Here is a 13049-nt window from a genome sequence, read left to right on the forward strand (position 1 = left end):
GCTGGGGACCTCACATACCATAGCTAGATAAATCCGCAGAGATAACACAACTGGAGTCTTCCAGATAATCTGTGTTCACAATCCCTTTGATAGGCAAACAGAAGCTTTTGTACCCAGGGGATAAACCAAGCTTCCTGGAGGCAAATACCACCCCTCCTCTTTATTTCTTTTTTTGCTGTTGTCTTGCAGGTCCACTTTAATCAAACATTCTTTGCAATTACCTGTTTGTTTGAGAGCTTTAGGGTGCTTCCAGAAAGGGGCTTCATATCACAAGTGTGGTGGTGGGCAACAGGTTGGTGCCCCCCCCCCAACACACACATTGTTTTTTCCACAGAAAGAGCACATCCAGATTAAATGGGGAAATATGCAAGCGAGCATTTTGATGCTTCATTCATTCATTCATGCATGCATGCATGCATGCATGCATTTATACACGAGGAACTGATTCCTCCCCCCCATAAACGCCATCTGAAACTACTCATATTGCACCTTTTATTTTTATTTTTTTCAAATAATATTTATTCATTTTCGAACACTACAAAATACAAAAAATCACCAAAAAAGACCTTTCATTGCCTACAGACAGCCACCCAATCTTCAACAACTCCTCACCCACAATACCGGTAATATAACCACCAGACTTAACATGGACACTGGTACCAGAGCCTGCAATAAACCCAGATGCCAACTTTGCTGCCACATACACCCGGACAACATCATTACTGGCCCCAACAACATCCAACATACCATCTCAGGACTATTTAATTGCTCATCTTCTAACATTGTGTATGCCATCAAATGCCAACAGTGCCCTTCAGCTCTCTATATCGGACAAACAGGCCAAACCCTACGCCAAAGGATAAATGGACATAAATCTGACATCAGGAACCACAAGACAGAGAAACCAGTAGGAGAACACTTCAAATGAATGCCGTAGAGCATTGTGGGGCAGCACTTTCTATGCTGTGCTCGCTGTGTCTTGAAAGAGTGTGGGCTGAAGTTAGCCCAGGTCCAGGTCCAGATTTCCTTCAAGGGAGGTTCAGCTTCGCTGCTGCTGCCTCGTTTTAGTCCCCGCTGCCATTAAAGGAGCGGGCAAGGCAGGAGTGCAAGCACGGGTGGCTCCGTGTGCTGCCTTGCAAACGGCCCCCTTTCCTCTGGGGGGCGTGGATGTTGACCATGCCTCCTGGGGGGATCCTGGCCATGTCATTGCCAGCTAGCCAATCGGGTGGCAGGGGGCGTCGCTGGGGGCGTGGCTGATGTTCCCCCCCTAGCTTTGATCCTGGGGACGCCCATGGGTGAAAGGTTGTTTTCTGCTGGAACCCAGAAACTGACAGCTCCTTCTCCAAGGCTGGGGCCCAATGTAGGAAGATACCGGGGGTAGGGGCCAACACTCCCCAGGGGCAACAGAGGGTTCAGACAAAAGTGCATTCTGGGAAATAGAACCCAGAACCTAACAGTTCCTTTTCGAAGGGTGGGGGCCAAGGATACAGGGGGAGGGGCCAACACTCCCCAGGGACAACAGAGGGAAGGGTATCCTACCAAAACACAGGGATGAGCCGGGGTGGAGGGAGGAGGGGTAGGATACATCATGGATCAGGACAGGCGGGGGATCACTTACTTAAAATGGCCACCGGAGCATCGCATGTGACACAACACCCCCTAAATTATAAAGCGAAAACCCCTTGCTGTGCGTGTTAGGAGAAATGATGGACGACTGTCTAATGCTGCCAGGCGTTTATTAATGCAGCTGCCGGGAGAGGCTTTGGGCTTTGGGTGGAATAACTGTTTTGGTGGTTGCAAGGCCTCCTGTTTTACAGGATCTCATGGTGGAGGCGGGGTTTGTGGGTGTGATGCGTTGTTGTGCCTAATCCCTGTGACTGCCCCCACGTGTCCCGATCCATGATCTATTCAGTTTGTCCCCCCCCCTCCCATAGCTGCCAAGTTTTCCCTTTTCTCGCGAGGAAGCCTATTCAGCATAAGGGAAAATCCCTTTTAAAAAGGGATAACTTGGCAGCTATGCCCTCTCCATGACCGGCGTATCTCATGACGTTTTGAAGGATGGTATTTATTTTTGTCTTGTGGATTGGGGGGGTAGTGGTGCTAAATTGTAAAGTAAAAACCCCTTGCCGTGCCCCCAAGTGTGTTGCTGTGGGTTATCTACCCCCCCCCAGGTCAGCCCATGACCTATTTGGGCTCCTCCTCCCCCCACCTCCCACCCAGGGCTCCATTTGGGATAGTATTTAAAGGGCTGTAGACCTGAGGCCTAGTCTGTAAAATGGAGCCTTGGCCTCTTGTTTTACAGGATCTCGTGGCAGAGGCGGGGTTTGTGGGTGTGGTGCGTTGTTGTACCTAATCCCTGTGACTGCCCCCACGTATCCCGATCCATGATCTATTCAGTTTGTCCCCCCCCTCCATGACCGACGTTTTGAAGGATGGTATTTATTTTTGTTGTCTTGTGGATTTTGGGGGGGGGGGTAGTGTTGCTAAATGGTAAAGTAAAACCCCCTTGCCATGCAGGGACCTACATAAATCAAAGGCCGTGCTGCAATCTGCGCCAACCCCCTCCCCCCAGGCAGTCCCCGACCTCCACTTGGAAATGTTGGTTTTTTGGGGGGGTTTTGGGGGGTAGTGGTGCTAAATGGTAAAGTAAAAACCCTTGCCGTGCCCCAAGTGCGTTCTTGTGGGTTCCCCCCCCCGGGCCTGTCAGGGGCCTACATAAAACAAAAGCCTAGTGGTTGGTCAGATAATGGCCGCCTTGGTGTTTCAGTTGCTTGGTTGATGATGATGTCATTTGGTTTGTGGGTGTGGCTTAGATTTCACAGGAAGGGAGGGGGTGTACTGTGGGAGGAATTCCACTTGAGGGCGCTGTTTGACTTGGTGGGAAAGCGGTTCAAATCCTGCCGAGGTGTGTGATTTGAGGTTTTTCATGTCCCCTGCAACCCTCGGGGAGTGGCCTGGATCATTGTGTCAAAATTTCAGGACGATCGGTCAAGCGGTTACGGAGAACATAGCAGCCGACAATTTCAAGATTTTTACATTTTATATATATATAGATGTATATCTTGAAAATTAATAAAGATATATTTTATTTTATTTTTTTCAAAAAGGTAAGTGGGTCTTTTGGAATGGCTGGCCAGATTGAAGCCTCCCTTGGCGTGACGCTCATTGGCCCTTTGCGGATCATCTGCCCCCTTTATTAAGCTGTAACAATCAAACCTTCTTAAATCCTTCTGCCCAACTCTCTCTGACTTTCCAGCATTTGGGATGGTAGTGGGAAGGATGGGAGCCTTGCCAGCCAGCTCACCGGTCAGTCAGCGGAGCACACAAACCCCATATGGTGAATTAAATGGCTTAGTCCAATTAAGGGACCTTAATATAAGACGCTAACGCCCCAAATTGACCATCCTTGGCCACGCTCAGAGGATTTTGCAGCATAAGCTGTGTGAGCCCTGAGTCATCCTCACTAAAGCCACTCTGGCCCGGTCATCGTTTGTGCCGCCTCCGCATCAAAGCAAACTAAGCCGCTCCTTTACGCAGGACTAAAATTAGAGGCGAGAGGATGCAAGTCCATGTTTGCAGGTGACACCAAATTGGGAGTCACCAAGATGAACTTGAGCTCTTGGTACAGCAAACTAAATATGACATAATAGGCATCACTGAAACCTGGTGGGATGAGTCTCATGACTGGAATGTAGTAATAGAGGGATACAATCTATTTAAGAGAAATAGACCAAACAGGAAAGGAGGAGGAGTAGCTTTATATGTTAGGGATATGTATACCTGTGAAGAGATCCAGGATTTAAAACTTCAAAGCCAAATTGAGAGTATCTGGGTCAAAATTAAGGGAGAGAAAAACAACAGTGATCTCATTGTGGGAGTTTACTATAGATCCCCAAGCCAAACTGAGGACACAGATGATGCCTTCCTGGAACAGATGGCCAAGCATTCCAAAGGAAGTGAGATAGTAGTAATGGGGGATTTCAACTATCCTGATATTTGTTGGATGTCAAACTCAGCCAAGAGCATAAGGTCGAACAGATTCCTCACTGGCCTTGCAGACAACTTCATTGTCCAGAAAGTGGGAGAAGCAACAAGAGGATCAGCCATTTTAGATCTGGTCCTAACCAATAGTGATGACTTGGTTAGTGGGGTAGAAGTGGCAGGATCATTAGGTGGGAGTGACCATGCTCTTCTGGAGTTTATTATCCAGCGGAAAGGAGCAACCAAGCATACTAAGGTCCAAATTCTAGACTTTAAGAAAGCCGACTTCAGAAAACTTAGGGAAACGCTGGGTGAAATCCCATGGACAGTAATACTAAAAGGGAAGGGAGTTCATGATGGTTGGGAGTTTGTTAAAAGGGAGATATTAAAAGCACAACTTCAGGCAATACCAATGAGACGGAAACATGGAAGGTGCCTAAAGAAGCCAGGCTGGCTATCTAAAGAACTTTTGACTGAGTTAAGATTTAAAAGGGATATGTACAAAAAATGGAAAAGGGGGGAAATCTCCAGAGAGGAATTCAAACATATAGCCAGCACGTGTAGAGACAAAGTCAGAAAAGCTAAAGCACAGAATGAACTCAGGCTCGCCAGAGAGGTTAAAAGCAACAAAAAGGGCTTTTATGGGTATGTCCGTAGCAAAAGGAAAAACAAGGAAACAGTGGGGTCACTCAGAGGAGAAGATGGTGAAATGCAAACAGGGGACAGAGAAAGGGCAGAACTCCTCAATGCCTTCTTTGCCTCAGTCTTCTCCAAGAAAGAAAACAACGCCCGACCTGAAGAATATGGAGCAGATGATTCAGCAGGGGAAACACAGCCCAGAATAAGTAAGGAGGTAGTACAAGAATACTTGGCTAGTTTAGATGTATTCAAGTCTCCAGGGCCAGATGAACTACATCCAAGAGTATTAAAAGAACTGGCAGAGGTGATTTCAGAACCACTGGCAATAATCTTTGAAAATTCCTGGAGAACAGGCGAAGTTCCAGCAGACTGGAGGAGGGCAAATGTTGTCCCTATTTTCAAAAAGGGGAAAAGAGAGGACCCAAACAATTACCGCCCAGTCAGCCTGACATCAATACCAGGAAAGATTCTAGAGCAGATCATTAAGCAAACAGTCTGTGAGCACCTAGAAAGAAACTCTGTGATCACTAAAAGTCAGCATGGGTTCCTGAAAAATAAGTCATGTCAGACTAATCTGATCTCATTTTTTGACAGAATTACAAGCCTGGTAGATGAAGGGAACGCTGTGGATGTAGCCTATCTTGATTTCAGCAAGGCCTTTGACAAGGTGCCCCATGATATTCTTGTAAAGAAGCTGGTAAAATGTGGGCTAGACAATGCTACCATTCAGTGGATTTGTAGCTGGATTACTGACCGAACCCAAAGGGTGCTCATCAATGGCTCCTCCTCATCCTGGAGAGTAGTGACTAGTGGGGTGCCACAGGGTTCTGTCTTGGGCCCAGTCTTGTTCAACATCTTTATCAATGACTTGGATGATGGGCTTGAGGGAATCCTGAGCAAGTTTGCAGATGACACCAAGTTGGGAGGGGTGGCTAACACCCCAGAGGACAGGATCACACTTCAGAATGACCTTAACAGATTAGACAACTGGGCCAAAGCAAACAAGATGAATTTTAACAAGGAGAAATGTAAAGTGCTACACTTGGGCAAAAAAAATGAAAGGCACAGATACAGGATGGGAGACACCTGGCTTGAGAGCAGTACATGTGAAAAGGATCTAGGAGTTTTGGTTGACCACAAACTTGACATGAGTCAGCAGTGTGATGCAGCAGCTAAAAAAGCCAATGCAATTCTGGGCTGCATCAATAGGAGTATAGCATCTAGATCAAGGGAAGTAATAGTACCACTGTATTCTGCTCTGGTCAGACCTCACCTGGAGTATTGTGTCCAGTTCTGGGCACCACAGTTCAAGAAGGATACTGATAAGCTGGAACGTGTCCAGAAGAGGGCAACCAAAATGGTCAAAGGCCTGGAAACGATGCCTTATGAGGAACGGCTTAGGGAGCTGGGTATGTTTAGCCTGGAGAAGAGAAGGTTAAGGGGTGATATGATAACCATGTTCAAATATATAAAAGGATGTCATATAAAGGAGGGAGAAAGGTTGTTTTCTGCTGCTCCAGAGAAGCGGACACGGAGCAACGGATTCAAACTACAAGAAAGAAAATTCCACCTAAACATTAGGAAGAACTTCCTGACAGTAAGAGCTGTTCGGCAGTGGAATTTGCTGCCAAGGAGTGTGGTGGAGTCTCCTTCTTTGGAGGTCTTTAAGCAGAGGCTTGACAGCCATCTGTCAGGAATGCTTTGATGGTGTTTCCTGCTTGGCAGGGGGTTGGACTGGATGGCCCTTGTGGTCTCTTCCAACTCTATGATTCTATGATTCTATGATTCTATGATTCTATGATTCTATGATTCTATGGGAGGGGTGGCCAATACCCCAGAGGACAGGATCACACTTCCAAATGACCTTAATAGATTAGACAACTGGGCCAAAGCAAACAAGATGAATTTTAACAGGGAGAAATGTAAAGTACTACACTTGGGCAAAAGAAATGAAAGGCACAAATACAGGATGGGTGACACCTGGCATGAGAGCAGTACAGTACATGTGAAAAGGATCTAGGAGTCTTGGTAGACCACCAACTTAACATGAGTCAACAGTGTGATGCAGCAGCTCAAAAAGCCAATGCAATTCTGGGCTGCATCAATAGGAGTAAAGCATCTAGATCTAGGGAAGTAATAGGACCACTGTATTCTGCTCTGGTCAGACCTCACCTGGAGTACTGTGTCCAGTTCTGGGCACCACAGTTCAAGAAGGATACTGACAAGTTGGAACATGTCCAGAAGAGGGCAACCAAAATGGTCAAAGGCCTGGAAACAATGCCTTATAAGGAACGGCTTAGGGAGCTGGGTATGTTTAGCCTGGAGAATAGAAGGTTAAGGGATTCCTCTAGAATCATAGAATCCTAGAGTTGGAAGAGACCACAAGGGCCATCCAGTCCAACCCCCTGCCAAGCAGGAAACACCATCAAAGCATTCTTGACATATGCCTGTCAAGCCTCTGCTTAAAGACCTCCAAAGAAGGAGACTCCACCACACTCCTTGGCAGCAAATTCCACTGCCGAACAGCTCTTACTGTCAGGAAGTTCTTCCTAATGTTTAGGTGGAACCTTCTTTATTATAGCTTGAATCCATTGCTCCGTGTCCGCTTCTCTGGAGCGGCAGAAAACAACCTTTCTTCCTCCTCTAGAATCATAGGGTTGGAAGAGACGACAAGGGCCATCCAGTCCAACCCCCTGCCAAGCAGGAAACACCATTAAAGCATTCCTGACATATGGCTGTCAAGCCTCTGCTTAAATACCTCCAAAGAAGGAGACTCCACCACACTCCTTGGCAGCAAATTCCACTGCCAAACAGCTCTTACTGTCAGGAAGTTCTTTCTAATGTTGAGGTGGAATCTTCTTTCTTGTAGTTTGAATCCACTGCTCCGTGCTTCTCTGGAGCAGCAGAAAACAACCTTTCTCCCTTCTCTATATGACATCCTTTTCTATATTTGAACATGGCTATCATATCACCCCTTAACCTTCTCTTCTCCAGGCTAAACATACCCAGCTCCCTAAGCCAGGGGTCAGCAAACGTTTTCAGCAGGGGGCCAGTCCACTGTCCCTCAGACTTTGTCGGGGGCTGGACTATATTGGGGGGGGGGTGAACAAATTCCTATGCCCCACAAATAACCCAGAGATGCATTTTAAATAAAAGCACACATTCTACTCATGTAAAAACACACTGATTCCAGGACCGTCCACAGGCCAGATTTAGAAGGCAATTGGGTCGGATCCGGCCCCTGGGCCTTGGTTTGCCTACCCCTGCCCTAAGCTGTTCCTCATAAGACATTGTTTACAGGCCATTGACCATTTTGGTTGCCCTCCTCTGGACACGTTCCAGCTTGTCAGTATCCTTCTTGAACTGTGGTGCTCAGAACTGGACACAGTACTCCAGGTGAGGTCTGACCAGAGCAGAATACAGTGGTACTATTACTTCCCTTGATCTAGATGCTATACTCCTATTGATGCATCCCCGAATTGCATTGGCTTTTTGAGCTGCTGCATCACACTGTTGACTCATGTCAAGTTTGTGGTCTACCGTCCATGGGTGGGGTATAAATAATAAATTTTTGTTGTTGTTGTTGTTGTTGTTGTTGTTGTTGTTGTTGATTCCTTTCACCCTGAGTTCGAATGTCTTCAAAGTCCACGACACCTTTGGTAAAAGCTGTTCTCCAACTGGAGAGCTGTAAATTTTAAGTCTACACCCCATGACTTCTCCCATGCAGAAACAGCACTCCTGTCTTGTTGGGATTCAACCTCAATTTGTATACTGCCACCCACCTGCCAACTGCCTCCAGACATCCACACAGACACCTATACTATTATCAGGTATTTCCTGCAATGTGGTTCCAACGTAGCCAGATATAATAGACCACAATGAAACATCCTTGAAGTTGACAAACAACTTTCTACATACTATAGTATGATTTGGACCCTATAGTTTTCCCTCTGTTGATTCTTTACATTCATGTTTTGTTCCTTTCCAGTCATTCTTATCATTCATTTTCTCTCCTTTTACTTTTTTTTATAAAAGGAAGCTACTCTTTTCTTTAGACCTTTTTTTAAATACATTTTGTCGCTGTTTATTTCTCTCTCCCTTTTAAGTTTACAGTCATACGTCGGGTTAAGTACGCTTCAGTTTGAGTATTTTCAGTTTAAGTACTCTGCGGACCCGTCTGGAACGGATTAATCCACTTTCCATTTCTTTCAATGGGAAAGTTCGCTTCAGGTTAAGTATGCTTCAGGTTAAATACGCTTCTGGTTAAGTTCGGACTTCCAGAAACAATTACACCCATGCTTCGGGTTAAGTACGCTTCAGGTTGAGTACTCTGCGGACCAAACTGGAATGGATTAATCCACTTTCCATTACTTTCCATGGGAAAGTTCGCTTCAGGTTAAGTACGCTTCAGGTTAAATACTCCGTGGACCAGTCTGGAACGGATTAAACCACTTTCCATTTCCATTACTCTCAATGGGAAACTTCGCTTCAGGTTAAGTACGCTTCAGGCTGAGTACTCCACGGACCCGTCTGGAACGGATTAATCCACTTTCCATTACTTTCAATGGGAAAGTTTGCCTCAGGTTAAGTACGCTTCAGGTTAAGTACAGACTTCCGGAACCAATTGTGTACTTAAACCGAGGTACCACTGTATTTCCCTTCCTAGAGACAAATGAAGACCTCTAAAGGTTAATTTCTCTATTGCCTTTTCTGTTTCAGTGATAATTCTTCTCTCTTTCTTCTTCCTCTTATCAGGGCATTGCATTCAATCCCACTGCGGCCCGGAATTCTGGATTGTATTTAGATCTTCTCCAGACTCATTTTCTATAAACAATTTGTTCCAAAAAGTAAATAGGTGCAGCAAGCCACACCATTCCAGGTAAGGTAGTGGGATCCCTGCTCTGTAGAATATTCAGTAAACACCAGATGGCAGCATCCAGCATGGAGAGATGACTTCACTTTTCCAACTCAAGTAACCTTTTTATAGGACACTGCAGTTCCGAAATTGGGAGGGGTGGCTAATACCCCAGAGGACAGGATCACACTTCAGAATGACCTGAACAGATTAGACAACTGGGCCAAAGCAAACAAGATGAATTTGAACAGGGAGAAATGTAAAGTACTAAACTTGGGCAAAAAAAATGAAAGGCACAAATACAGGATGGGTGACACCTGGCTTGAGAGCAGTCCATGTGAAAAGGATCTCGGAGTCTTGGTAGACCACAAACTTGACATGAGTCAACAGTGTGATGCAGCAGCTCAAAAAGCCAATGCAATTCTGGGCTGCATCAATTGGAGTATAGCATCTAGATCTAGGGAAGTAATAGGACCACTGTATTCTGCTCTGGTCAGACCTCACCTGGAGTACTGTGTCCAGTTCTGGGCACCACAGTTCAAGAAGGATACTGACAAGCTGGAACGGGTCCAGAAGAGGGCAACCAAAATGGTCAAAGGCCTGGAAACGATGCCTTATGAGGAACGGCTTAGGGAGCTGGGTATGTTTAGCCTGGAGAAGGGAAGGTTAAGGGGCGATATGATAGCCATGTTCAAATATATAAAAGGATGTCATATAGATGTCATATAGAGGAGGGTATCTAGATATTAGTTGTTTTACTGGTTTGCTGTTAGGTTGGAAGGTTTGTAAACTGTACAGGTACTAGAGATGGGCCACTGGCCTGATCCTACAGCATGGCTTTCCTCATGCTCTTCAGTCTGGTAGCGACTGCAGCCTGTGTTTCATGCCACAAGGTGGAGTGTGACAATCACATCTCTTCTGCACAGTTGGAAAATGGTAAAGATTCCTGAAGTTTATGCAGTGCGGAGCTTCATGACTGGTGTGCTATGATAGCCATGTTCAAAGATATCAAAGGATGTCATATAGAGGAGGGAGAAAGAACTTCTTGACAGTAAGAGCTGTTTGGCAGTGGAATTTGCTGCCAAGGAGTGTGGTGGAGTCTCCTTCTTTTGAGGTCTTTAAGCAGAGGCTTGACAGCCAAATGTCAGGAATGCTTTAATGGTGTTTCCTGCTTGGCAGGGGGGTTGGACTGGATGGCCCTTGTGGTCTCTTCCAACCCTATGATTCTAGAGGAGGAAGAAAGGTTGTTTTCTGCTGCTCCAGAGAAGCGGACACGGAGCAATGGATTCAAGCTACAATAAAGAAGATTCCACCTAAACATTAGGAAGAACTTCTTGACAGTAAGAGCTGTTCGACAGTGGAATTTGCTGCCAAGGAGTGTGATGGAGTCTCCTTCTTTGGAGGTCTTTAAGCAGAGGCTTGACAGGCATATGTCAAGAATGCTTTGATGGTGTTTCCTGCTTGGCAGGGGGTTGGACTGGATGGCCCTTGTGGTCTCTTCCAACTCTAGGATTCTATGATTCTAGGATTCTAACCCCTGGGTTCCAGCAGTGCCCTTGGCACCTGCTGCAATTCTGGCTTTGCACCTGACTTCAGCCTAGCCACAAACCTCTGCTGGTGACAAGCTGCTAAAACTCACACGCTATGAAAAGAACAGAAAGCACAGCTCTCAGCTCCTGTGACAAATTAGAAATAGCTCCTTGGCAATTAAGCAATAGGAGATCCTGACAAATGGTGTCTCTCAACTCCTGGCTGTACACACACACACACACAGAGAGAGAGAGAGAGAGAGAGAGAGAGAGAGAGAGAGAGAGAGAGAGAGAGAGAACAGCACACCGGAGAGAAAGTCGTCTCTAGACCATCAAGATCAAGTGCTTTATTATCGTTTGGACCCGACAAGAACTACAGCGGTACTTCTGACACCCAAAGTTTGGACGGAATCTAAGTCATTCGCTGAAACATCGACAACCCCAAATTAGAGAGAACAAGGCAAGACTTTAACTTTCCCCTCAAAAGTGTGAAAGGCTCTCTGAACATCAAAAACCAATAGATCAATGTTTGGGGGTTACAAAAGGTCTAGGCTAACACAAACTTAGAATGTATAGAATTGTAGACAGATAGAAAACAGTTTGATCAGGAGTGTAACTTCCCTCCTGAATCGAAACTTCTTAAGGGGGGAGGTATGTGATGGTTACCTATGAATAGTGCTGGTGGGGAAAGAGTTAACTGGGTGGTCCAATCAGAACCCAAGGGGGGGTCGAGTCAGAGGGACTATAAAATCCAGCCCTGAGGGGTAGTAAGGAAGTGGAGTGGAGTTGAGGGGTTTGTTGTTGAGAGAGGAGAGTGAGGAAGTGAGAAAGTCTGTGGGTAGGCTGAGTTAGTGAGGAGAAATGAGGGAATTTTGGAACAGCTAATTCAGGCATCCCCAAACTGCGGCCCTCCAGATGTTTTGAGACTACAACTCCCATGATCCCTAGCTAACAGGACCAGTGGTCAGGGATGATGGGCATTGTAGTCTAAAACATCTGGAGGGCCGAAGTTTGGGGATGCCTAGTCTAGTTCAAGCTATGGTTTTCCCAGTAGTGATGTATGGAAGTGAGAGCTGGACCAGGCATCCCCAAACTGCGGCCCCCCCAGATGTTTTGAGACTACAACTCCCATGATCCCTAGCTAACAGGACCAGTGGGCAGGGATGATGGGAATTGTAGTCCAAAACATCTGGAGGGCTGAAGTTTTGGGGTGCTTGAGCTAATTGCTAGGAAGGTATAGGCCAGTATAGGAAACAATTGTATTTGAAACTGAAGACCTTCATTGCAACCACAAGCTTGTTAAACTGCAAACTGATAAACAACATTTTGTGTTCCAGTTTGAACCCTGACTGGACTCAGTATTGTACCAGTTAGAGACTGGTTGGTGGCAGTGGGAGAACTCAGCGGTGGTGCAGGGATCAATAGACGGTGAAACGTCCGGGGACCCTGTGTGATCACCACAATGGTGTCTCTCAACTCCTGCCCCCCACCCCAGAGAGAGAGAGAGAGAGAGAGAGAGAGAAAGAACAGCACAACGTAGAGTAAAGGAGTCCCACAAAAATCTAGTGCATTACGGTGGGTGAAAATGAGCTGTAGCACTCTTGAGGATTAAGCGAGGAGTCTTTTGTGCTCAGATGAGGCACAAGCCCTTTGCATCCATGCATATTGGGGAAGGATGTTAGCTCAATGGCAGATCACCTGTTTTGCATGCTGAAGGTCCCATGTTTAACCCATGGCACCTTTAGGCAAGGCTTGGAATATCTCGCGGCCTGAAAGCTGGACAGGTGCTGAACAGGTGATGAGCTAGATCAGGCATCCCCAAACTTTGGCCCTCCAGATGTTTTGGCCTACAACTCCCATGATCCCTACCTAACAGGACCAGTGGTCAGGGATGATGGGAATTGTAGTCCAAAACATATGGAGGGCCGAATGTCAGCCATATGTCAAGAATGTGTTGATGGTGTTTCCTGCTTGGCAAGGGGATTGGACTGGATGGCCCTTGTGGTCTCTTCCAACTCTAGGATTCTATGATTCTATGGAAAAGA

This window comes from Zootoca vivipara, chromosome Z (assembly GCF_963506605.1).
Source record: "Zootoca vivipara chromosome Z, rZooViv1.1, whole genome shotgun sequence".
Taxonomy (NCBI): domain Eukaryota; kingdom Metazoa; phylum Chordata; class Lepidosauria; order Squamata; family Lacertidae; genus Zootoca; species Zootoca vivipara.